The sequence below is a fragment of the Brachycentrus maculatus genome, unplaced genomic scaffold (assembly GCF_059751285.1).
Source record: "Brachycentrus maculatus isolate JH-2025_06_01 unplaced genomic scaffold, ASM5975128v1 h1tg000043l, whole genome shotgun sequence".
Lineage (NCBI taxonomy): Eukaryota > Metazoa > Arthropoda > Insecta > Trichoptera > Brachycentridae > Brachycentrus > Brachycentrus maculatus.
Genome location: NW_028280797.1, coordinates 112,613 through 139,716, shown reverse-complemented (window position 1 = coordinate 139,716; position 27,104 = coordinate 112,613). Strand labels below are relative to the sequence as shown.

General features: G+C 34.1%; 1 long non-coding RNA gene across 5 annotated transcripts in view; it reads left to right on the top strand.

Annotated features, from left to right (window-relative positions):
* Positions 1-27,104, top strand: part of LOC148312311 (uncharacterized) — a 122,719-nt gene that overhangs the window by 54,973 nt on the left and 40,642 nt on the right. For all 5 annotated transcript variants that reach the window (XR_015839250.1, XR_015839252.1, XR_015839251.1 and 2 more), the window contains one exon: positions 18,220-18,283. This is a non-coding gene — a long non-coding RNA (uncharacterized LOC148312311). The remainder of the gene's footprint in view (positions 1-18,219; positions 18,284-27,104) is intronic.

The window sequence follows — 27,104 nt, the reverse complement described above, 5'->3', positions numbered from 1 at the left end:
GGTACCTGGAGCGGAGGGCTGATCACTTGATCGCTTCATGTGTTAAAGATCAAGATAACACTGCGTTTATATGATGCAGTGCCCTATGCACCATTGGGGTGCGGATAAGGGTTTTATTATATTTATATATATATATATATATATATATATATATATATATATATATATATATATATATATATATATATATATATATATATTTATATATATATATACATTTATATGTATTTTTTCTAATGATTATGAAAGTCTGGGCATTTACAGGGCTTACGACCGTCATAGGCTTGGTTAAGTGATCACTTGACGCACGTGTATCATTCACCAATTCCACCCATGTTTGACAACCACACTACTCATATTTTTGGAACTCTTAGAAATATTGATCAAACTCGTGACACAGTATCTACATGTGAGTCCACAACACCCATCTATGTTAGAATAGGGAAAGCTTTTATTGAGCAAGGACTCTTTCTATTTGTATGTATGGTCCCAATCTTGAATTAAATTCACATACATGAGACCCGCCTGATAATATGATTTTATTTATAAATTTTTTTGTGCATTTTTTAAAGTCTATGTGTTTTATAGACACTCATGGCGGATGCATACATACCCACATATGAATTTAGTATCCAAGACTCCCCTCGTACGAATACAAGTACTTTTATACATTGTCAGTTTCGCCTTCAAAGGGTATTATCAATTTTTAAAGTGGAAGAGACTGCAACACAAAATGCATCGGGTCGGAGCGAGACAACGCACATCTTATATAATAATATCACATCCCCATAAGTGACTAACCGTCACGCCGCTTCCCGCAGGGTAGGCAGAGAGAATAGAACGCCAAACCAACGTGTCCTTGCAAACATTCTTCGGGTCTTCTACATTCGTGCACCTTCTCGTACATGACCGCCGATTATTCCGACTTCTGACCTGCCTCTTTCAAGTATTTGACATACCTGATCGTGCCAAGTTTTTCTCGGCCTTCCTCTGCCCCTTTTTACAACTGCATTCGCCTCATAGATTTGTTTTACCGTTCTTTCTTCGCGCATTCGTTCCACATGCCCAAACCATCTCAACACACCTTTCTTAGTTTGATGGATAATACTTACTTATTTCAGTTTTAACATTTAACACTTCCCCGCAGGGGTAGGCAGAGAGAATAGAGCGCCACACCACTCTGTCTTTGCAAACATTCTTCGCCTCTTCCACGTTCATGCATCTCCTCATACATACCCGCCGATCGTTACGACTCCTAACCTGACCACTTTCAAGTATTTGGCATACCTGATCGTGCCATGTTTTTCTCGGTCTTCCTCTGCTTCTTTTCCCAATTACATTCGCCTCATAAATTTGTTTTACCGGTCTTTCCTCACTCATTCGTTCTACATGTCCAAACCATCTCAACACACCTTCCTTAGTTTGATGGATAATACTTTTTTCAGTTTCAACATAAATTCCTTATATCACTATTTAAAGGTCTATTATTACTATCTATCGCTCACTCGTCTGAGAGATCGCATTTCAACCGCATTCAGTCTACTTTCATCCATCTTTTGTCAACTCCATACATTACCAAACAACATGATTTTATATTTATTTCAGCTTATAATTTGACCAGTTAATTTATTTACAACATTTTGATTGTGTCCAAATACTTGTTCACAAATCTGGATTATCTCCAATTGGAAGTTATTTTAAAAATTATCTTTTAAAATCTTAACATAGATGAAGACGATATTATTTTAATAACTCATTGATACAATGATACTTTGATAATTCACTCACTCCTTCCAAGAACGTCATAAATCAAAAATCGTCAATTTTCAGTTGAGCATGTTTTCAGAATGCCCAGAAAATGTCCTATATCCCAGCAAAAGCGGCATATTTTTAACTTAATATTTACCCGCTACAGGGCAGAAAGTGTTGTTTTTGCATTTTGAAGAAAAGGTATTGTTTAATTATTTTTTTAAATAAACTAAATATTTTTCAAATGGAGACAAAATAATCAGGTTTTACCTAAAAAGATCTGTTGCACATTAAAAAGTTCAATAAGTGGCTTGATATTTATTTTTAATACATTGTATTATATTTTTAAAGTTAAAAAACGTTCTCCTGAAAAATCAAGTTTTTTGATTTATGACGTTCTTGAAAGGAGTGAACGAATTGTTTCTTGTGTACGGATCGACTATTTGTTATTTTTTTATTTGTATACATTTATTTAAATCACAATTTTTACATACATATTTAGAACTTTTTTTTTGCACAGACCCACCAAGTCACCTTGTGTGTCTTGTCGGTGGAATTTTTTTTAAATACATTTTTATTGTTTTTAACGATTTTAACCTAATATAGACACAAAAAGAGAAAAAAATTAAGAATATAAACATTTTACAATTTTCATAGAATTAACTCTTGATCATTTACCCATTCCCTTATTTTGCCTTTGTTCCATATTTTATTTTGACCTCTAACCTCCGTCGGCAACAAATTAAAAATGTTCGGAACGATATATTGCAGTGTTGGACTCCCATATTTATTGTTGATTCTTATTTATTGATTTATTTAAATATCATAAAATAAATAGATACATTGACGGGCTTATTGCTAAAATGCTATATCTTCCAATCAACCAAGAACAGACTAGTGATATTGATCAAAACGTTTGATACCATATATAGCTCGGCTGTCCAATTTTAAAACACAGTAAGGGACATTTTTTTGTAGTACGTTTTTTTTTGCATAGTAGAATTTACTTAGTCCAAAAATGCAAAAAAAAACATACTACAAAAAAAAGTCCCTTACTGTGTTTTGAATTTGGACAGCCGATATGCTTCTTACCGTACGTTTTATTATATGCTGTTTGCAATCAGAGGGTAGATAGTACTTGAAGATTAAAAAATAAAAACATAAATTACAAATTGATGATAATAAGGAAGGCAAAGGAAGAAGGGAGTTTAGGGAAGGAGGTAGAGGGAGGAGGTTTGATGGACAGTTAGGATGCTAATGATAGATAGTAATGTCTCAGACGTTTCTTAAAAGTTATTAGAGAAGGTGCATTATTGATGCGACAGGGAGAAGAGTCAGGTATAATTGAAGGAATTAAGAGGGGGTCTGGGAGACGGGGTAGGATTTGGGGTGAACGATTGCAGAAGAGAGTTGTCAAACCAGTGTGTAGAGAATAAGCCGAGGTCGGGCGAGACAGTCCTTATAATGGAAGCTGAACTTTAAATCCTAACTCTGGTATTATATATATATATATATATATATATATATATATATATATATATATATATATATATATATATATATATATATATATATATATATATATATATATATATATATATATATATATATATATATATATATATATATATATATATATATATATATATATATATATAAAACGTGTTAATATTTTTCTTTGTAATTAAAGAAACGACAATAAATGTTTATTATATAATAATCTTTTATAATTCACATATAATATGACACGTTCACCAAACACCATATTTTTTCATCTGACGTCTCTTGTTTTTTCCAGTGCGACGCATGTGCGACGTCTGGTGGTAGATTTGCGCGATCAGCCTTACCGACTGTCACGATTGTGTTACATGTGTTTAAAAAAATATTTATGTATATATATATATATATATATATATATATATATATATATATATATATATATATATATATATATATATATATATATATATATATATATATAAAACATGCGCCTCTTCTATATTCCTGCATCTCTTCATACGTTTCAAACCCTTATCCGCACCCGATGGTGCATAGAGCACTGCATCATATAAACGCAGTGTTATCTTGATAATTAACACACGACGGAAAGGTGATCAGCCCTCCGCTTCAGGGTAATATTGAATAAATGTTTTAGCGAAAAAATCATGCATTCTTATTTCTTGCCAAATATTCGGAATGCGTGATCGTACCAAGTTTTCCTCGGTATTTCTCTGCTTCTTTTACCAACCAACCAACCAACATTAATTTGTTTGACTGTTCTTTCTTCAGTCATTCGATTCACATGCCCAAACCATGTCAACATATCTTTCTTTATTTGCTGGATAGTACTCATCTCAGCCATGCACTTTTTCCTTCTATCACCATTGGAACATCCACCATACATGGTCTTGCCGCACTGAGAGTTCGCATTCCGACTGCATTTAGTCTAATTCCATCCTTCTTTTGTCAACTCCATACTTCATTTCCATACACTAGGAATTCTTGTGATGAAGTTGTTTTGGGAACATCTATGGTCGAAATTAGTAAGTTTTTTTAAAGCAGATTTTTTTCATGTAAGATATATTTAATTCTACTGGATTCTAACACGATTCTCACATGATTCCGCTTGGATGACGTTCTGGAATAATGACAAAAAGAAATATGTAGCGCCATTTGCGAAAAATACAACTTCAAAGGCGTTTATACAATACTTAGATTAAACAGCTACGGTGACATTACACATTCCTGTTTAACGCCTTTAGAAAAACCCAAACCAAGATAATTTAACAGCTATTTTATTCGCAACATTTCGAGGGTTTTCAAATATTTTTTTACAATTCTGGGCTTATCCACACATCGCTCACTCCTTTCAACAACGTCATATATCAAAAACTTGATTTTTCATGAAATCGTTTTTAAAGTTTAAAAATATAATTATGAGTATTAAAAATAGTATTAAAATGTCCGCCTCCGTAGTGTAATGGTCAGCACGCTCGGCTACCGTTCTGGAGGTCCCGGGTTCGATTCCCAAGGGGGGTAAAAATAAATATAAGTGATTTTTTCACTGTTATATTTATTCAATATTACCATGGACTGGTACCTGAAGCGGAGGGCTGATCACCTTTCCTTCATAAGTAAAACGATCATGATAACACTGCGTTTATAAGACACAGTGCCCTATGCACCATTGGGGTGCGGATAAGGGTTTATTATTATTATTATTAAAAAAAAATATCAAGCCACTTTCTGAACTTTCTAATGTGCGACAGATCTTTATAGGTAAACCTTCAATGTTTTTTACATTCGAAAAATATTTAGTATATTAAAAAAATAATTAAACAATACCTTTTCGTCAAAATGTAAAAACAACACTTTCTGCCCTGTAGCGGGTAAATATTAAGTTAAAAATATGCCGCTTTTGCTGGGATATAGTGCATTTTCTGGGCATTCCGAAACATTCATTCATACACAGAAAATTTGCGATTTTCGATATATGACGTTGTTGAAAGGAGTGAGCGATTTGAGTTATTTATATATATTATACTTATGTCAATATAATTTTTATAATTTGGTTAAAAGAACTGTGATTATTTTGCAATAAAGTAGTACAACCTGCTTCTACTATCCATAAAGTCATATTATTTTTGAATGATGAACGATATGGAGAGTTTATTTATTGTAACTGCAGACAGTTGGTAGAATTCCATATTGAATTGTTGGGTAATATATCCAAAATTAAACGAGATTTATTAGACGTCTCATCAAATGTGAAGAAGAATATGGAAGTCTGGACATTTACGGGGCTGACGACCGTCATAGGCTGGTTTAAGTGATCACTTTACACACGTGTAACATTCACCAATTCTACCCATTATTGACAACCAAACTTCTCAAATTCTTGGAAGTTCTGTATATATGAACTAATTTAGAAACCTTGTTTATGAATCACTAGAACTTCACTAGAGACATCCATTGGTGAGATGTAAAGAAGCTTTTTACTAAGCAGAAACTCTTATATTAGTATGTGAGGTCCGAATCCTGATTTATAATCACACACATGAGAAACGCCAGAAAATATCATTTTCATTTTTATTATTTAAGCTTATTATTTGAACAGATTATTTATTTACAACATTTTGAGTGTGTCCAAATACTTGTTCACATAATCTGCAATGCCCAAACTACCATATTCTTCTTCATCTTTGATGAGATGTCAAAAAATAACATGAAAATAACTCCTATAATTAAAGATAATCCAGATTTTGTGAACAAGTATTTGGACACACTCAAAATTTTGTAAGTAAATGTATTAGTTAGCAATGCACAGGTTCTTGATTCGACGCCCTACAGGGTCGTTATAATTATCGCGAACAAATATGGTATGGTTAAAAAAAATACATACTACCAGGAGAGAAAAGAGTAAGAGAAATTTTGCAGATATTACCACATTCGCTGGTCGCGTCTGTAGTGTAAATCGTTAAAGCCCAGTGCAGTTAAAAGTCGAAGGAGACTTCTAAAACCGGCTCGCTTGCATTATGCATTATCCAGAGGTCCCCAACCAGGCTTTCCGAACTCGTGAAATAAAAAAATTAAAATATCGTAGTCGTACAGGAAAAAGTGACCGACTAACAAAACGTAAAATGTTCAGGAGGGCCATTTAAGTCACTTTTGCTTGGCAACAAAATAAACATCAATGCAGTTAGTCAATGTCCGCCTCCGTGGTGTAATGGTCAGCGTGTTTAGCTACCGTGCTGGAGGTCCCGGGTTCGATTCCCAGGGGGCGTGAAAATAAATATTAGTGATTTAACACTGTAATATTTATTTAATAGTACCCTGGACTGGTTCCTGAAGCGCCTGAAGAGTGGTCACCTTGCCTTCATGTAAGTAATGATCAAGATAACACTGCGTCAATTTGATGCAGTGCCCTATGCACCATTACGTGCGGATAAGGGTTATAAGTAAGCAGTTAGTCATTTGTAACAAGTCAATATATTATACTTCTAAGTTTAAAATCCTTTGGGATGTTTTTCAGGGCAATATTAAGCTAGTAAGATATCAAATAGTCAATGATCACGTTTTTGTAAAACAATGCACTTGGTCACTTTCTCCTGTATGACTACGATATGTGTACAATGATTTGGACACTCCCAAAATGTTGTGACTTAAATAAACTTAACTGGTGTAACGGTTAGCGTGTTTAGCTACCGTACTGGAGGTCCCGGGCTCGATCCCCAAGGGTGGGGTGTAAATAAATATCAGTGACTTTACACTCTTGTCCGCCTCCGTAGTGTAATGGTCAGCACGCTCGGCTACCGTTCTGGAGGTCCCGGGTTCAATTCCCAGGGGGGGTCGAATAAATATGAGTGATTTTTTCACTCTAATATTTATTCAATATTACCCTGGACTGGTACCTGTAGCGGAGGGCTGATCACCTTTCCTTCATGTGTAAATGATCAAGATAACATTACGTTTATATAACGTGGTGCCCTATGCATCATTGGGGTGCGGATAAGGGTTTTATTATTTATTACACTCTACAATTTATTTAATATTACCCCGGACTTGTCGTCGAAGCGCAGGAGTGATCACCTTGCCTTCATGTAAGTAACGATCAAGATAACACTGCGTCAATACGATGCAGTGCCCTATGCACCATTGGGTGCGGATAAGGGTTAAAAGAATCTGCTCAAAATGTGAATTGCGTAATAATTAAAAAAAATGTTTTCAGGCGTCTTCCAGTATGTAAAGTAACCCGGTTAGGATCTTGCATATACATATATAAATAAAACGGATTCTTATATTATATTAATGATTTGTGTTTTCACGTTAATTTCACGTCCCGGGTTCGATTCCCAGGGGGGTCAAATATATATTAGTGATTTTTTCACTATAATATTTATTCAATATTACCCTGGACTGGTACCTGAAGCGGAGGGCTGATCACCTTTGCTTCATGTATAAACGATCAAGATAACACTGCGTTTATATGAAGCAGTGCCCTATGCACCATTGGGGTGCGGATAAGGGTTTTATTATTATTATTATTATATATTTTAATGAAAAGTAGACTAATTTTGTTCGCGCACCTTCGACTGGTGACCCCTGCATTACGCTGCAGTTCGTTCTTTGCAGATTTGAAAGAGAGGGGTGAAAAGTACTTCGAAACTCAGTCTAGACATGATCCCCGACGTGGGATGTCGTCTCGGGAAAATTTAAACAGTTAAAAAAACTAAAAAAAACTAAAACTAAACTCGAATCGTGTAAAAAGTGAATTCGTTTATATATTTTTTAAATGTAATATTTTTTTTTGTGTAAAATTGGATAAAATTATAAAATCCAGTGACAATTAAAAAAATTGTGCTTCTAAACGAAAGAAATACATACGAGTTACATATATTCTGAAAACTTACGGAGTGAATTGTATTAAGTCCTGTTTTGTGTTTTTAGTATTTTTTTTCTCATCCCTTAAGGTATGTGAAATGATTTTATAAATATTGAAAGCTGTCCGCATGCCCAGATCTGATACAGAAGCATCTAGGCTTCCTGACAGATCTGCTCTTGCTAAGCAATTTTTTTTAATAACTAAGTTGCGAAATTTATTGAAAATGTGAAATAATATAAAATTTTATCCCGATTTTACTGTGATTTTACATTTAAAAGCTTTCAATATACCTGTCACTGCCAATCTAAATAAATACTAGATTGTAAGTCCATCACCAAATTTTCTAGAAGTACCCCGGTGTAGGCAGCGAAAAAAATATTTAAAATAGGTATATTTATAATGTCCGCCTCCGTGGTGTAATGGTCAGCGTGTTTAGCTACCGTGCTGGAGGTCCCGGGTTCGATTCCCAGAGGGGGGTGAAAATAAATATTAGTGATTTTACACTGTAATATTGATTTAATATTACCCTGGACTGGTTCCTGAAGCGCAAGAGTGATCACCTTGCCTTCATGTAAGTAATGATCAAGATAACACTGCGTCAATTCGATGCAGTGCCCTATGCACCATTGGGTGCGGATAAGGGTTATAAGTAAAATAAATATTTATAATAGGGATATTTTAAAATAGGTATATTTATTTAATAGTGATTTTTATCTGAAATCCCAAGTACTACATTACTAACATTACTAGGGTAGGCAGAGAGGATGGAACGCTACACTTTTCTGTCCTGACATAGACTCCTAGTTTCCTTCGCGTCCATACATCTAGTCGTACGTGCCCCCTGGTTACGTAGACTTTTGACACGACCAGATTTTAGGTTCTGATCGATCTGGTTGTGTAATGACAGTTATAAATACAGTTATTATTCGTTCATGAAAAAATACCAATTTTACTGTTTTTTTATATAGCTGACTCCTTCCAACAACGTCTTATAGCAAAACAGTCGATTTTTCAGGAGATCGTTTATAAAATTAAAAAATATAATAAAATGTTTTAAAAATAAATATCAAGCCACTTATTGAACTTTTTACTGTGCAACAGATCTTTTTAGGTAAAACCTGAAGGTATTTTTTCCATTTGAAAAATATTTATTAATTTTTTAATACCTTTTCTTCGAAATGCAAAAACAACACTTTCTGCCCTGTAGCGGGTAAATATTAAGTTTAAAATATGCCGTTTTGCTGGGATATAGTACATTTTCTGGGCATTCCGAAAACGCGCAACTGAAAATTGACGAGTTTTGATACATGACGTTGTTGAAAGGAGTGAGCGGTATATATTTATATGTAAACATATATTTTTAATTTAAATTTCACATAGTAAATACCACTATTTATTAAAATCTATAGTGACACGTGTTTCAAACACTGCATGCATGGTAACACGTGTAGAAATAGATAATTAAAAAGTTTAATTCAAAATGCATAGATATTACCACAAAATGACTGCCGAGTCAAGTATGATAAAATTTATAACCAACAAACCACCACGCCGCTTCCCTGCCGAGATGGGCAGATAGAGGCAGATAGATAGATAGAGATATGAGAACGCCACACACTCTGTCTTTGCAAACATTCGTCGCCTCTTCCACATTCGTGCATCTTCTCATACATACCCGCCGATTATTTTGACTCCTGACTTATAACGCCGTTGAAATGTGTTTGTTCCCTCGGACGGATGTGTGGCAAATCGTTGAATGACAGAATTAATAAAAAAACATATTGTAAGGAAATCTATGGCTAGTCTATAGATATTTTTTTATTTATTTATTTCATGGAGACATACATTTTTTTACTATATCGCTAACTCCTTTCAACAGCGTCATATAACAAAAATCGTCCATTTTCAGTTGTGTATGTTTTCGGAATGCCCAGAAAATGCACTATATCCCAGCAAAAGAGGCATATTTTTAACTTAATATTTACCCGCGACAGGGTAGAAAGCGTTGTTTTTGCATTTTGAAGAAAAGGTATTGTTTTTTAAATTTTTTTAAAGAAACTAAATATTTTTCAAATGGAGAAAATACCTTCAGGTTTTACCTAAAAAGATCTGTTGCACAGTAAAAAGTTCAATAAGTGGATTGATATTTATTTTTAATACATTTCATTCAAAAACTTGATTTTTCAGGAGATCGTTTTTAATGTTTAAAAATATAATGAAATGTATTAAAAATGAATACCAAGCCACTTATTTAAAATTACCCTGGACCAGTCCAGGGTAATTTTAAATAAACATAATAAAACCCTTATCCGCACCCCAATGGTGCATAGGGCACTGCGTAATACCAACGCAGTGTTATTTTGATCGTTTACACATGAAGGAAAGGTGATCAGCCCTCCGCTTCAGGTACCAGTCCAGGGTAATATTGAATAAATAATACAGTGAAAAAATCACTTATATTTATTTTACCCCCCCTGGGAATCGAACCCGAGACCTCCAGAACGGTAGCCGAACGTGCTGACCATTACACTACGGAGGCGAACAGTGTAATTATACAGTGTATTATAGTGTAAAATCACTAAAGTTTATTTTTACACCCCCCCCCCTGGGAATTGAACCCAGGACCTCTAACACGGTAGCTAAATACGCATACCATTACACCACGGAGGCGGACAGAGGACGAACGGTTAAATTTAATAACCAATAAAATTTTACTTACTTAAAATTTTACTTAAATAAAATTTTAAGTCCGCTTTTAAAAATATTCCCATTGTGATTACTTTATCTTCTTTCTCTCTGTTTCAAAGAATAATAATAATAATAATAAGTTTACTTTTATATAAATCGTCCGTACCCTTGGTATAATGGTTAGCGTACTAAACTACCATGCTGGAGGTCCTGGGTTCGATTCTCAGTGGGGGTAGAAAATAAATAATTGTGATTTTAGACTCTAATACTTATTAAATGTTACCCTTACATGAAGCGCAGGAGTGATAACTTGCTTTTATGTTAATAACGCTCAAGATAACACTGCGTCAATACGATGCAGTGCCCTATGCACCATTGGGTGCGGATAAAGGTTAGATAAAAGCTTAGATAAATAGGAGACCGTAGCAATATCATTCTAGTTTACAGTTGACCTGACGAATGAATGAATGATTATTCCGAAACCGGTAGTTGTGAAGCAGTGTTATTAAGTGGCATTACACAAAGTGAAGAATGAATGATAAGGAGAGAGTTATATTACCATACCACAAAGTTAACAATGTATAATACAAAACTGTCTCCTAGTACGAAATATAATTATGTGAGAGTTTTTACATACATTTCATGAAGGTCTTTGCTATTAGTTTACTCATCTTAACCATAGATGGTGCCGAGAACTCACATGTGAATGAAGATGTCAATTGGAGGATAAAGACAACTTTTAATGATGGAATGATTATTCCGAAACTGGAAGTCATGAAGCAGTGTTTTTAAGTGGTATTACACTAAGTGAACGATTAATGATAAGGAGAGTGTTTTATTGTGAATTTATAAAAAAAAATGGATGATGTGGCCGAATGATGCAATCTATCTCCTGATATCCATTGTTCAATGAGCTTCATGAGTTCAATGTCAATCAGAACCTAAAATCTGGACGTGAAGGATGCTAGGAGTAATTTTATGTCAGGACAGACGAGTGTGGCGTTCCATCCTCTCCGTAGCAGTAATACTGAAAATAAGGCAATAAGAAATAGTAGTGATAAGGAGAGCGTTTATTTACTTTTCAAATGTAAAAAGTATTGTAAAATGTGCCCCGGGCACGGGAAAACTCAGTGATGGCACATTATTGTGTTTTAAAAAAAAAAGGTTTTTGCAGACACTTTGTGGCACATTTTTTTTGACATCTCATCAAAGATGAAGAAGAATATGGAAGTCTGGGCGTTTACGGGGCTGACGACCGTCATATTCCCATCATTGACAACCACACCAACTTCTTATATATATATATATATATATATATATATATATATATATATATATATATATATATATATATATATATATATATATATATATATATATATATATATATATATATATATGTATATATATATATGTATATATATATACATATATATATATATATATATATATATATATATATATATATATATATATATATATATATATATATATATATATATATATATATATATATATATATATATATATATATATATATATATATATGAACCAATTTAGAAACGTTGTTCTTGAATCACTAGAACTTCACTAGAGATATCTATTGGTGAGATGTAAAGTAGCTTTTTATTGAGCAGAAACTCTTAGATTATTATGTGAGGTCTGAATCCTGGATTATAATCACACACATGAGAAACGCCAGAAAATATCATATTTATTATTTAAGCTTTTTATTTGACCAGATAATTTATTACAACATAAAATAATAGGAAAATAACTCCTGTAATTGGGGATAATCCAGATTTTTAGAACAAGTATTTTGGACACACTCAATATGTTGTAACTTTGTTTTTAACAACTTTTATTTGATACTTTTTTTCTCCAACCGGTTTCGCCAAGAACCTTTTCAACATCATTGTCTGATATATATAATATGTACATATGTATGCTTACAAAATATCTTTGTTTTAAAATCGAATTATGTCTATAAAATTAAGTAATTACAGATATTAAAATCTCAGTAGCTTGTTTCAGGATTGTTAAAAGATATTGCTTCTTAGTAATAAAGTCAGCCAGTGTTAATTTAATGAGTACAAGAAGTTTATATTACATTTCGCTCACTCCTTTCGACAACGTCATATATCAAAAAACGAAAATGATTTTTCAGGAGATCGTTTTTAAAGTTTAAAAATATAATAAAATGTATTAAAACACACATCAAGCCACTTATTGAACTTTTTGCTGTATGATCTTTGTAGGTAAAACCTGAATGTTTTTTTCTCCATTTGAAAAATATTAAATATATTTAAATTAAAAAAAAAAAAACAATACCTTTTCTTCAAAATGCAAAAACAACACTTTCTGCCCTGTAGCGGGTAAATATTAAGTTAAAAATATGCCGTTTTTACTGGGATATAGTAGATTTTCTAGGCATTCCGAAAAAATGCACAAAAACCCCAGTATGAACAAAAATACTTTATAGAAAGATATTTGTGTTAGCGATTAGTAATATTTTCTGATTTGTTTCTTTCAAAAATGATTAATTAATTAAAGAACACAGCGACTGTTGTGGCAGCCCTGTGCGTCATGCCTCACTACCACGTATGTGATTAGCGCACATTAGAGCACACACACGCGCGTTTTCGCGCCGTGTGCACACAGACTCACGCACCAATACAAACACTTTCATCTTATTACCGGTCATTGAATGTTTGCCGAAACAGGGCTGGCACTCGGCGCGTACTAAAATGCACACTTTTACTTTCTATAATGGCTTTTCTATTTGCCCATAATATATTCATACTGTTATGAGGATTTATCATTTATTATTTGACTATTATTTTTAATTATGATTTATTATTTGACACTATCACTTTGCTATGTATATATACATATATATATATATATATTTATATATTTATTTATATATATATATATATATATATATATATTTATATATATATATATATATATATATATATATATATATATATATATATATATATATATATATATATATATATATTTATATATATATATATATATATATATATATATATATATATATATATATATATATATATATATATATATATATATATATATATATATATATATATATATATATATATATATATATATATATATATATATATATATATATATATATATATATATATATATATATATATATATATATATATATATATATATATATATATATATATATATATATATATATATATATATATATATATATATATATATATATATATATATAAATATTCATTCAAACCCCTATCCGCACCCCGATGGTGCATAGGGCACTGCATTAAATAAACGCAGTGTTATCTTGGTCGTTAACACACGAAGGAAAGGTGATCAGCCCTCCGCTTCAAGTACCAGTTTTGAACTATTTGGTTAACTTACTTATTGGGTAGCCCTGTTAATCCAACACCACATTCGCAAACGTATATTCCATTTATCCCGCGTAGGCTTTGTACTCATGAATAAATTTGTACCGTCAGTTGTCATGTCGTATTTCGGTATACTCATTTTTCTGTTATCAACTCCACGCAAAATATGCTAATGTGTTCGTGCGTCGCGAAACTCGACCAGAAGCCATACGTCATCGTCTGATTCTGGTCTACAGTCTGTAGCAGGTCTGCGAGGTAGGAGCGTGACACTCAAAGCGTCCTATACAGTCGAGTTTCAGCTTCATTCCAGTCTACAGTCTGCAGGCATGTCGGCGGGATTGGAGCGTGACACTCAAAGCGTCCTATATAGTCGAGTTTCAGCTTCATTCTAGTCTACAGTCTGTAGGCATGTCGGCGGGATTGGAGCGTGACACTCAAAGCGTCCTATATAGTCGAGTTTCAGCTGCATTCTAGTCTACAGTCTGTAGGCATGTCGGCGGGATTGGAGCGTGACACTCAAAGCGTCCTATATAGTCGAGTTTCAGCTTCATTCTAGTCTACAGTCTGTAGGCATGTCGGCGGGATTGGAGCGTGACACTCAAAGCGTCCTATATAGTCGAGTTTCAGCTTCATTCTATCAGCTTCATTCTAGTCTACAGTCTGTAGGCATGTCGGCGGGATTGGAGCGTGACACTCAAAGCGTCCTATATAGTCGAGTTTCAGCTGCATTCTAGTCTACAGTCTGTAGGCATGTCGGCGGGATTGGAGCGTGACACTCAAAGCGTCCTATATAGTCGAGTTTCAGCTTCATTCTAGTCTACAGTCTGCAGGCATGTCGGCGGGATTGGAGCGTGACACTCAAAGCGTCCTATTTAGTCGAGTTTCAGCTTCATTCGAGTCTACAGAGTCTGCGAGATTGGAGCGTGACACCTAAAACGTACGATATAGTCGCGATTCGAACTGAGACAAGTTAGTCCTGAGAGACTGTCCTGGTTTTGAATTTCGACAATAAATGAGCTTGGACACCATTTATTTGAACTGTGCTAGTCTGGACCCCAGCTTCTCGGGAATAAATGACTGCAGTAAAAATATGCAATATGCAATAACGATCCTAGAAAATGTGCTTCATCTCCCTAGCTACATCCCAGCTTATTATCCTTATAGACGGCTGGGGCTATTTCCCGGTCTTCTTCGGCAAGTAGCACAGCCTGGATGTTGGCCAGTATGCCCTCCCGAGTGACGAGCACGCTGGACAGCCTCTCATGTGGAACGACTCACGGCATAGTATCCAGATGAACCACCACGAAAATCTAAGAAATTAAAAAGAATATTAATGTGGACAAACAGATCATAATGATTTTCATGCGAAATAAATATCATTTCTTTCAAATCTCTTCCTAAATCGTCTTTGTAGACTGTTGGGGTCAGCTCTCCTCGTCTTCAGGTTGTAGGTCCTTCTGTCATGGACAACGTCACCTAGGCCATGCCTTGAATCATGTGATCTTTCTGCAGCATCCATGAATTCTTTGGTTCTCCTCTAGGTGACTTTCGAGTAAGATCCTTGGCGATTACCTAGTTCACAATATGACCAGGTTCTCTGCGTCCTATGTGCCCATACCATCCCAATTGCCTTTCCTCTACCTTACTATTGATGCCTGTTACAGCCAGGCTCCCACGAATGCGTGAACTCTTTATTTTGTCTCTAAGGGGCACTCCAGCTGACCATCTAAGCATTCGCATTTCAGCAGTTTCTAGTTGCGTTGTATATCTGTCTGCTAATGCCATAAATGTATATATGCGAGAGTCCTTCCCATCTTTGGGTTAAGCGACCGTCGACCTTTCTAAGCGAATGATCGAAAGTGATTTGGCAGTAACTAGTACGAGTTGTGACGTCATATCTTGCAACTGAGAAGTATCTATCCAGTTATACTATATATAAATAAAAAACTAACTAACTAACCATCACGCCGCTTAGGGGTAGGCAGAGAGAATAGAGCGCCACACCACTCTGTACTTGCAAACATTCTACGCCTCTTCCACGTTCATGCATCTCCTCATACATACCCGCCGATTGTTACGACTCCTAACTTGACCACTTTCAAGTATTTGGCATACCTGATCGTGCCATGTTTTTCTCGGTCTTCCTCTGCTTCTTTTCCCACTAACATTCGCCTCATAAATTTATTTTACCGTTCTTTCCTCACTCATTCGTTCTACATGTCCAAACCATCTCAACACACCTTTCTTAATTTTATCGATAATGCTTATCTCAGCTTTGCATTTCTTCCTTATTTCACTATTCGCACATCTATCATACATCGTTTTGTCGCACTATATATATATATATATATATATATATATATATATATATATATATATATATATATATATATATATATATATATATATATATATATATATATATATATATATATATATACTGGCAGTTCACAACGCAGTGCTGGTACCGATACTAATGTATGGAAGTGAAAAAGAGAAAAGCAGAGTGAACGATGTTGAAATGCGCTCCCTCAGACGGATGTGTTTAAAATCATTGTATGACAGAATTATAATCGGAGGGCATGTAGATATAACATGGATGTGAAGGAAGCTAGGAGTGTATGTCAGGACTGAAGAGTGTGGCGTTCTATCTTCTCTGCCTTCCCCTACGGAGAAACGTCGTCATGGTAGTAGTAGTAGTAGTGGTACATACAAATAGTAATGCAAATTTATGATGCTAATGCAGTCGGAATGCGATCTCTCAGTGCGGCAAAACCATGTATGGTAGATGAGTGACTTAGTGATTTCAAGTGACTCTGAAATCTAACTACCGCTTATGCAGCACCGCTTATCACGGCATAGCGTCCCTAAGTTTTTGTTTATTTTATAAATAGAAATTGCCCACGGTCAAATTCGTTACAAATTATAGTTTCTCAATTCATTGTGTTATGCAATACTTAGCCAAAGCACTTGCACGGATTGGCGGAGTTATGCAAACCTACTCTGTGGGAGCGGCAACGTTAAAAAAATAAAATGTTAAAAGCCTAAGATTCTCAAACTGTTGAAAAAATATAAATGAATAGGGTATTTTCTAGCGTTTCTCGATTATGTGATTATAATCCAGGATTCGGACCTCACATACAAATGAAAGAGTTTCTGCTATATATATATATATATATATATATATATATATATATATATATATATATATATGACCTAGGTACCTACCTATACATTTTATTAAGTACTTACATATAGTACCTACATAAAACAGATCTACCACCAGATGTCGCATGCGTCGCACTGAATAAAATAAAAGACGTCAGATAGAAAAAATATAATATTCTGAACTGTCAGAATCAGATAGATAGATAGGAAAATATTATAAAGATAAATTAAGAATAAACTTTAATTACAAAGCAACACATTGTTTATTTTATTATTATACACCCACTTTACATATTATTTACACCCAATTTACAAAGAAAAATATTACCATGTTATATATATATATATATATATATATATATATATATATATATATATATATATATATATATATATATATATATATATATATATATATATATATATATATATATATATATATATATATATATATATATATATATATATATATATATATATATATATATATATATATATATATATATATATATATATATATATATATATATATATATATATATATATATATATATATATATATATATATATATATATATATATATATATATATATATATATATATATATATATATATATATATATATATATATATATATATATATATATATATATTTATATATATGTAGTGTGGTTGACAATACTCGGTAGAATTGGTGAATGTTACACGTGTGTAAACCAGCCTATGACGGTCGTCAGCCCCGTAAATGCCCAGACCTCCATATTCTTCTTCATCTTTGATGAGATGTCAAAAAATAATATTTTATTTTATTTCAGATTCTCCATGAAGACTTTGAAATATGAAAAAAACCTTCAGGAAAAATCGAGTGCTGAATTCAAGGTATACAAATTATTTCATTTATTGATTCGGCAGTAACTGTGTGCTAATATCTATGAATTTTTAAATAAATTTTCTCTTTGTATATTAAAATTATTTATTAAAATCTATAGCCACACATCGGCTGTCCAAACTCAAAACACAGTACGAGACATTTTTTTGTAGTACGTTTTTTTGGCATTTTTGGACTAAGTAGCATCTACTTAGTCCAAAAATGCAAAAAAACGTACTACAAAAAAATGTCCCTTACTGTGTTTTGAGTTTGGACAGCCGACATGTTTCGATGCATTCTGCATCACATGTTTTTAAATGATGAAGAATGCATCGAAACACGTGTCACGATAGATGTTAAAGAATAGTGGTATTTTTCTATTCTATCTACCCACTCTGCAATAAGCTGCGTGACGGTTCATCGATCACAATAACACCTCCAATACAGGTCATTGAACACTTTGAGAACCACCGGCGGGCAGTGTTTTCCAAACGTAACATAATAGCGACAGTTGCGAAAGCCCTGGTCGCGGCGGTTCGTCGACCTCGCGGCCCGTCTAGACTCTGTCTAGCCGCCAGGCGGGAACGCTTTCACCTCCCCCTACCTCTAGACGCTCTACGCCAGCGCTGTGCTAGGCGCGGAGGCCGTATCTGCACTTCCTACACAACATACATATATATCGACAATACTAGGCATCAAGCTCGGCTGTTCAAACCCAAAACACAGTAAAGGACATTTTATTTCGTACGTTTTTTTGGCATTTTTGGACTAAGTAGATTCTACTTAGTCCAAAAATGCAATAAAACTACTACTACCATCATGCCGTTTCCCCGCAGGGGTAGGCAGAGAGGATGGAACGCCACACTCTTCTGTCCTGACACACACTTCTCGCCTCCTTCACGTCCATACATCTAGTCATACATGCCCTCCGATTACGCAGACTTTTGACACCGCCAGATTTTAGGTTCTGATTGATCTGATCGTGCCAAGTCTTTTTCGGTCGTCCTCGTTCTGTTTTCCCTCTCACATTCGCCACGTATATTTTCTAAGTCATTCTCTCGTTATCCATTCGCTCCACATGCCCATACCACTGTAAAGAACTCTTCCTAATCTTTTCAATTATTCCTCGTTCAGCCATACATTCCTTTCTTCTATCTTCGTTTTTAATTCTGTCATACAATGATTTTCCACACATTTGTCTGAGGGAGCGCATTTCAGCAGCGTTCACTCTGCTTTCATCCTTCCTTTGCCAGTTCCATATTTCGCTTCCATACATTAGTGTCGGTACCAGCACGCCGTTGTGAACCGCTAGCTTGGCTTCCATGGTCAAAAAAAAGTACTACAAAAAAATGTCCCTTTCTTTGTTTTAAGTTTGGACAGCCGAGCTGAGATTTTAAAAAAAAATATTTTTAAGGATAAATATTTGTGTTTTTATTATTAACACAAATATTTCAATTTCGTACTATTTCTTAGAACCTAAGCGGCTCATTATTAGAAATAGGTAGCAAATTGTGGTAGAGTGCGTTCAAACCGAGAAATTCTGACTTAAGAGTCCGCGACACTAACCACAGGACCCCATTTTTTGTACTGGGATTGCATTTTATAGAATAAATTAAAACCAATATATATTTACATATATATCCATATTCTTCTTCATCTTTGATGAGATGTCAAAAAATAAAATGAAAATAACTCCTGTAATTTTAATTAATCCAGATTTTGTTAAAAGTATTTGGACACACTCAAAATGTTGTGTATAAATTATCTGGTCAAATTATAAGCTAAAATAATAAAAATGAAAATGATATTTTCTGGCGTTTCCCACGTGTGAGATTATAATCCAGGATTCGGACCTCACATACTAATATAAGAGTTTTTGCTCAATAAAAAGCTTCTTTACATCTCACCAATAGATGTCTCTAGTGAAGTTCTAGTGATTCAAGAACAAGGTTTCTAAATTGTTTCATATGTATAAAACTTCCAAGATTTTGAGTAGTGTGGTTGTCAATAATGGGTAGAATTGGTGAATGTTACACGTGTGTAAAGTGATTACTCAAACCAGCCCATGACGGTCGTCAGCCCCGTAAATGCCCAGACATCCATATTCTTCTTCATCTTTGATGATATGTCAAAAAATAAAATAAAATAACACATTGTGTAGTTTTAAGTGTGTAAATAGTGCTGTGGTAGTGAAGGGTGGTATTGTTAGCATGGTGTAGTAGTGATTGTCCTGACGAAGAGATGGGTAGACATAAAAATCTCGGCAAATAGTGAAATAAGGAAGGAATGCAAAGCTGAGATAAGCATTATCGATAAAATTAAGAAAGGTGTGTTGAGATGGTTTGGACATGTAGAACGAATGAGCGAGGAAAGAACGGTAAAACAAATTTATGAGGCGAATGTAAGCGGAAAAAAGAGCAGAGGAAGACCGAGAAAAACATGGCACGATCAGGTATGCCAAATACTTGAAAGTGGTCAGGTTAGGAGTCATAACAATCGGCGGGTATGTACGAGGAGATGCATGAAAGAGGCGAAGAATGTTTGCAAAGACAGAGTGGTGTGGCGTTCGATTATCTCTGCCTACCCCTGCGGGGAAGCGGCGTGTTGGTTAGTTAGTTAGTTTTATAATAAAATACAACTTAGTAGACTCAAAAAATCAGTGTTTGTTTTTAACATTTAATATATAAAATAAAATAAGTGTATTATATACAGTTAGCCGTTCGTTACATCATTGCTAGATACTGCCTTCGGCCTTAGCGCTGTGTGCTCATTGATCGAGGCGCCGAGTGTCGTAACGGCGTATGGCCCAATTTCGCTAGACTGTTTTTTTCGCCAGTCAACATTTGTCTCTGCGCCAGAACGAGAAAGTGCAGGTGTCCTTGTCGTCTCTGTTACACACACACAACGTTTGTTTGGGTTCGCGAAGATGAGAGAAGAATTTTGAATATTAATATTATTTATTGTATAAGACACATATTATTTTTTGACATCTCATCAAAGATGAAGAAGAATATGGAAGTCTGGACGTTTACGGGGCTGACGACCGTCATAGGCTGGTTTAAGTGATCACTTCACACACGTGTAACATTCACCAATTCTACCCATTATTGATAACCTCACTACTCAAATTCTCGGAAGTTATATATATATAAATATATATATATGAACCAATTTTTGAAACATTATTCTTGAATCACTAGAACTTCACTAGAGACATCTATTGGTGTCTATACTACTACTACTACTACCATATTTTTCTTCATCTTTGATGAGATGTCAAAAAACAATAAGTAAAGTAACTCCTATAAATGGAGATAATCCAGATTTGTGGACACACTCAAAATGTTGTAAATATTATAGGTGTCTCGACTTGATATAAAACATCTGTCATTCATCTTTATATGAAAGAAGATGGAAGTCTGAGCATTCCATATGAGCCATCATCAGTGGGATGCTCAGATTTCCATTTTCTTTCATGTAAAGAGGTACGATAGATGATTTTTCTATTCCATATTCATCCCATCATCAGTGGAATGCACGGACTTCCATCTTCTTTCATGTAAAGAGGTACGATAGATGTTTTCTATTCCATATGCATGCCATCATCAGTGAAATGCACGGACTTCCATCTTCTTTCATGTAAAGAGGTACGATAGATGTTTTCTATTCCATATGCATGCCATCATCAGTGAAATGCACGGACTTCCATCTTCTTTCATGTAAAGAGGTACGATAGATGTTTTCTATTCCATATTCATGCTATCATCAGTGGAATGCTCAGACTTCCATTTTCTTTCATGTAAAGAGGTACGATAGATGATTTTTCTATTCCATATTCATCCCATCATCAGTGGAATGCACGGACTTCCATCTTCTTTCATGTAAAGAGGTACGATAGATGTTTTCTATTCCATATGCATGCCATCATCAGTGAAATGCACGGACTTCCATCTTCTTTCATGTAAAGAGGTACGATAGATGTTTTCTATTCCATATTCATGCTATCATCAGTGGAATGCTCAGACTTCCATTTTCTTTCATGTAAAGAGGTACGATAGATGTTTTCTATTCCATATGCATGCCATCATCACTGGAATGCTCAGACTTCCATCTTCTTTCATCTAAAGAGGTACGATAGATGTTTTCTATTCCATATACTGGTTATCTATAAAAAAGAGAATTAAATTTAATATGCTGATCTTTATACATAACTTTTTAACGATAAATTACCAAAATATTTTAAGAATAAAATAGTTTTAAACAGAAATTATTATGAACATATTACTAGACATAAGGATAAAATTAGACTGCCATTGTTGAAAAAAACCAAGTCGCAAAATTGTTTAATATATAAGGGTTTGAAAATGTATGATGAGATGCCTGAATGTATGAAGAATGAGAAGAGTCTGAAGGAATTTAAAAATAAATATTTTGTTTACTGTAAAGAGATGTAAATATATATAGAAGATGTAAATTAAGTGTAAATAATAGTTTAAATTAGTTGTAATATAAGCTAATTTAAGAAATAAGATAAAAAAATTAAAATATTCATCCTATCATCAGTGGAATGCTCAGACTTCCATCTTCTTTCATATAAAGCTAAACGATAGATATCTCATATCAAGTTAAGACGCCTATAATATTAAAATCTCATCCGTTTATGAATTTCTCTATTATACTTAGTTTGATTATTTCGTGACTATGGATAATAAAAGCAGATTGTACAAGGTTATCCAAGGCATTGGAGCCTTATACGAGGATAGCACTGCAAGCATTAGGGTATAAGGTTCTTAGTCATCTTGGTTAGGCATATCTAAGGGTGTTGAACAGGGATGTGTAATGTCGTCATGCTGTTAAATACTTGGATAATTGAATGAATTGATTAAAAGGTTGAAATGATCAATTTGATGTCTTTTGTATACTGAGGATGCTGTGCTTCTTGCCAATAGTAGAGAAGACCTGTAGGAGCTGGTGACAAGGGTATATAGTGTGTGCAAGGAAAGCGATCTGCTGACGAATGTGCGGCAAATCCGAAGACACGGTTTTTTTAGAAATTTTAAAATAATTATTTTTCACCTTACGAGGGCCCAGAGCAGCCAAGCTAAGCTTTGAGAATAGGTGTCTTCGGAGAATTTTAGGCGTGCGGTGGTTTGACTTTGTGAGGAATGAAGAGATAAGGCGTAGGACGCAGCAAATCTTGGTCACAACTGTCGCCAAGAAAAGGCGATTCAGTTGGCTTGGCCATGTACTCCGCATGCCTCCCGAGAGCCGCCATCAAGCTTGCCTCTTTCACAAGGCATCAATCAGGTTCGCGCCGCCCAGGACGACCACTGCTGACAATTTGTCGGCAGTTCTCGTCAGAGCTTCGGGACGCGGATCTGACTTGGGAGGATGCAAGGGAGCTGGCAGCCGACAGAAAAGCCTAGAGACAGTTTGTGGACTCCATATGCTCCACTTCTAGGGAGCGGATATGGTTTAATAATAATTATAATAATAGAATTTTTAAACTGGTTACAATGCTGTTGTAACATACTGAATGAGTTTAGTCGCGATGTAAATCCCAGACGGTTTGCGAAATGGCCATGTAACAAGGTGTAGCTATGAATTATAAACATTACACGATATGTAGTTACTCGTTTGGATGTCATGGTCTGTCTGGAGGTCTTTTGTAACAAAAAAATACCATGTTTAAATATTTCAGATTGTAAAATACCGTTTCGGCCATATACGATTTGTTTGTTGACCCTCTGTGCGCTTTTTACATAGTTGAATTTTAACCATGCATTTATATTATTATTTGCAACATTTTGAGTGTGCCAAAATACAAATGAAAGAGTTTCTGCTCAATAAAAAGCTTCTTTCATCACACCATAGATTTCTCTAGTGAAATTCTGTGTCCAAATCCTTGTTAACAAAATCCGGATTATCTCCAATTACAGATAATTTACTCCTGTAATTGGAGATAATCCAGATGTTGTGAATAAGTATTTGGACACACTCAAAATGTTGTAAATAAATTATCTGGTCAAATTATAAGCTAAAATAATAAAAATGAAAATGATATTTTCTGGCGTTTCTCATGTGTGTGATTATAATCCAGGATTCGGACCTCACATACTAATAAAGGAGTTTCTGCTCAATAAAAAGCTTCTTTTCGTCTCACCAATAGATGTCTCTAGTGAAGTTCTAGTGATTTAAGAACAATGTTTCTGAATTGGTTCATATATATATATATATATATAGAACTTCTAAGAAGTTGAGTGGTGTGGTTGTCAATAATGGGTAGAATTGGTGAATGTTACACGCGTGTAAAGTGATCTCTAAACCAGCCTATGACGGTTGTCAGCCCCGTAAATACCCAGACTTCCACATTCTTCTTCATCTTTGATGAGATGTCAAAAATAATATAACTTTTTTGCGTTGTTTTTTGCTCGCTATGCGAATTACTCGTTATAAGAAGTTCCACTGTGTATTGAAATCATTCTGACACATCGCTCACTCCTTTCAAGAACGTCATAAATCAAAATACTTGATTTTTCAGGAGAACGTTTTTAAAGTTTAAAAATATAACACAATGTATTAAACATAAATATCAAGCCACTTATTGAACTTTTTATTGTGCAACAGATCTTCTTAGGTACAATCAGAAGGTTTTTTCTCCATTTGAAAAATATTTTGTATATCTTAAAAAATAATTAAACAATACCTTTTCTTCAAAATGCAAAAACAACACTTTCTGCCCTGTAGCGGGTAAATATTAAGTTAAAAATATGCCTCTTTTGCTGGGATATAGTACATTTTCTGGGCACTCCGAAAACATGCACAACTGAAAATTGACGATTTTTGATTTATGACGTTCTTGAAAGGAGTGAGCGACATGTGTGGCTTCACACGCTCTGAGCGTCTAGACGAATGTGTGCAAACAATATGATAATCTCATATATAAATATGGAATTGCATGAAGATAGCGTGTATTTTGGGGTAATCGTTTATTTACATATGCAAATAAGATATTTATAAACTTCTTATCGGTGTCGATCCTCCGTTTCAAGGCCACCCCAGTCTGGAATCGATCGGAGACAAGCTAACGCGCTAACTACGCTGTGTAGACGGCTTCGACTCTACTTCTAACTTTTTTTCTGTCGACTTTGGTATTTTTAAACGATCTTTGATATATATTCGAATGGTGATGCTTAAAGCGAAAGGAATGGAAGAATAATGATTCATGTTTTAATTAATATATATATATATATATATATATATATATATATATATATATATATATATATATATATATATATATATATATATATATATATATATATATACACATATATATATATATATATATATATATATATATATATATATATATATATATATATATATATATATATATATATATTTATATTTCCGCCTCCGTGATGTTATAGTCAGCCTGTTTAGCTACCGTGCTGGAGTTCCCGGGTTCGCTTCCCAGGGGGGGTGAAAATAAATATTAGTGATTTTACGCTGTAGTATTTATTTAATATTATCCTGGACTGGTTTCTGATCCGCAAGAGTAATCACCTTGCCTTCATGTTAGTTATGATCAAGATAACACTGCGTCAATTCGAGGCAGTGCCCTATGCACCATTGGGCGCGGATAAGAGTTATAAGTAAGTAAGTTTGGCGTGCTTTATATTTATTTTTAGTACATTGTGTTTAGTACATATTTTTAAACTTAAAAAGAGTTCTCCTGAAAAATCTAGTTTTTTGATTTATGAAGTACTTGAAAGGAGTGAGCAATATATATATATATATATATGACTTCCAAGAATTTGAGTAGTGTGGTTGTCAATAATGGGTAGAATTAGTGAATGTTACACATCATTAAACCAGCCGATGACGGTCGTCAGCCCCGTAAATGCCCAGACTTCCATATTCTTCTTCATCTTTGATGACATATCAAAAAATAATATGAAAATAACTCCTGTAATTGGAGATAATCCAGATTTTGTGGACAAGTATTTGGACACACTCAAAATTTGTAAATATTTTATTGTTTATTATTGAAATGCGTTATTTATTTTAAGTTTGTATTGAGATCGAGAGTGTGCCTATTGAGTGCACAGCGAGCAGTACGCATGATTGGTCACCGTTAGTAGGTCACGGAGTGCCGAGGGTCTCTCCTTCGACTCCCAGGGTCGACAACTGTCTGGAGGTCCCGAGGCAAGGCCCCTCGACCCTTCCGGCGCCTCGGTCACACATTGATGCCATATTTTGAATGATACATAGTATTGAAATGTGTCGGGTTGTGGTCCCGTGGTAGGTGTCGCGGACTCTTGAGTCAAAGTTTCTCGGTTCGAACCCACTCTACCTCAATTTGATACCTATTTCTAAGTATCACTAAATACTCACAGAAATACAATGAAATTGTAATATTTGTGTAAATATGTAATAATATAATATATTTCTTTAAAAATATATATATATATATATATATATATATATATATATATATATATATATATAAATATATATATATATATATATATATATATATATATATATATATATATATATATATATATATATATATATGTATATATATGTATATAAATATATATATATATATATATATATATATATATGTATATATATATATACAAATACATTGATTTCCAGGGGGGGTGAAAATAAATATTAGTGATTTTACACTGTAATATTTATTTAATATTACCCTGGACTGGTTCCTGAAGCGCAAGAGTAATCACCTTGCCTTCATGTAAGTTATGATCAAGAAAACACTGCGTCAATTCGATGCAGTGCCCTATGCACCATTGGGCGCGG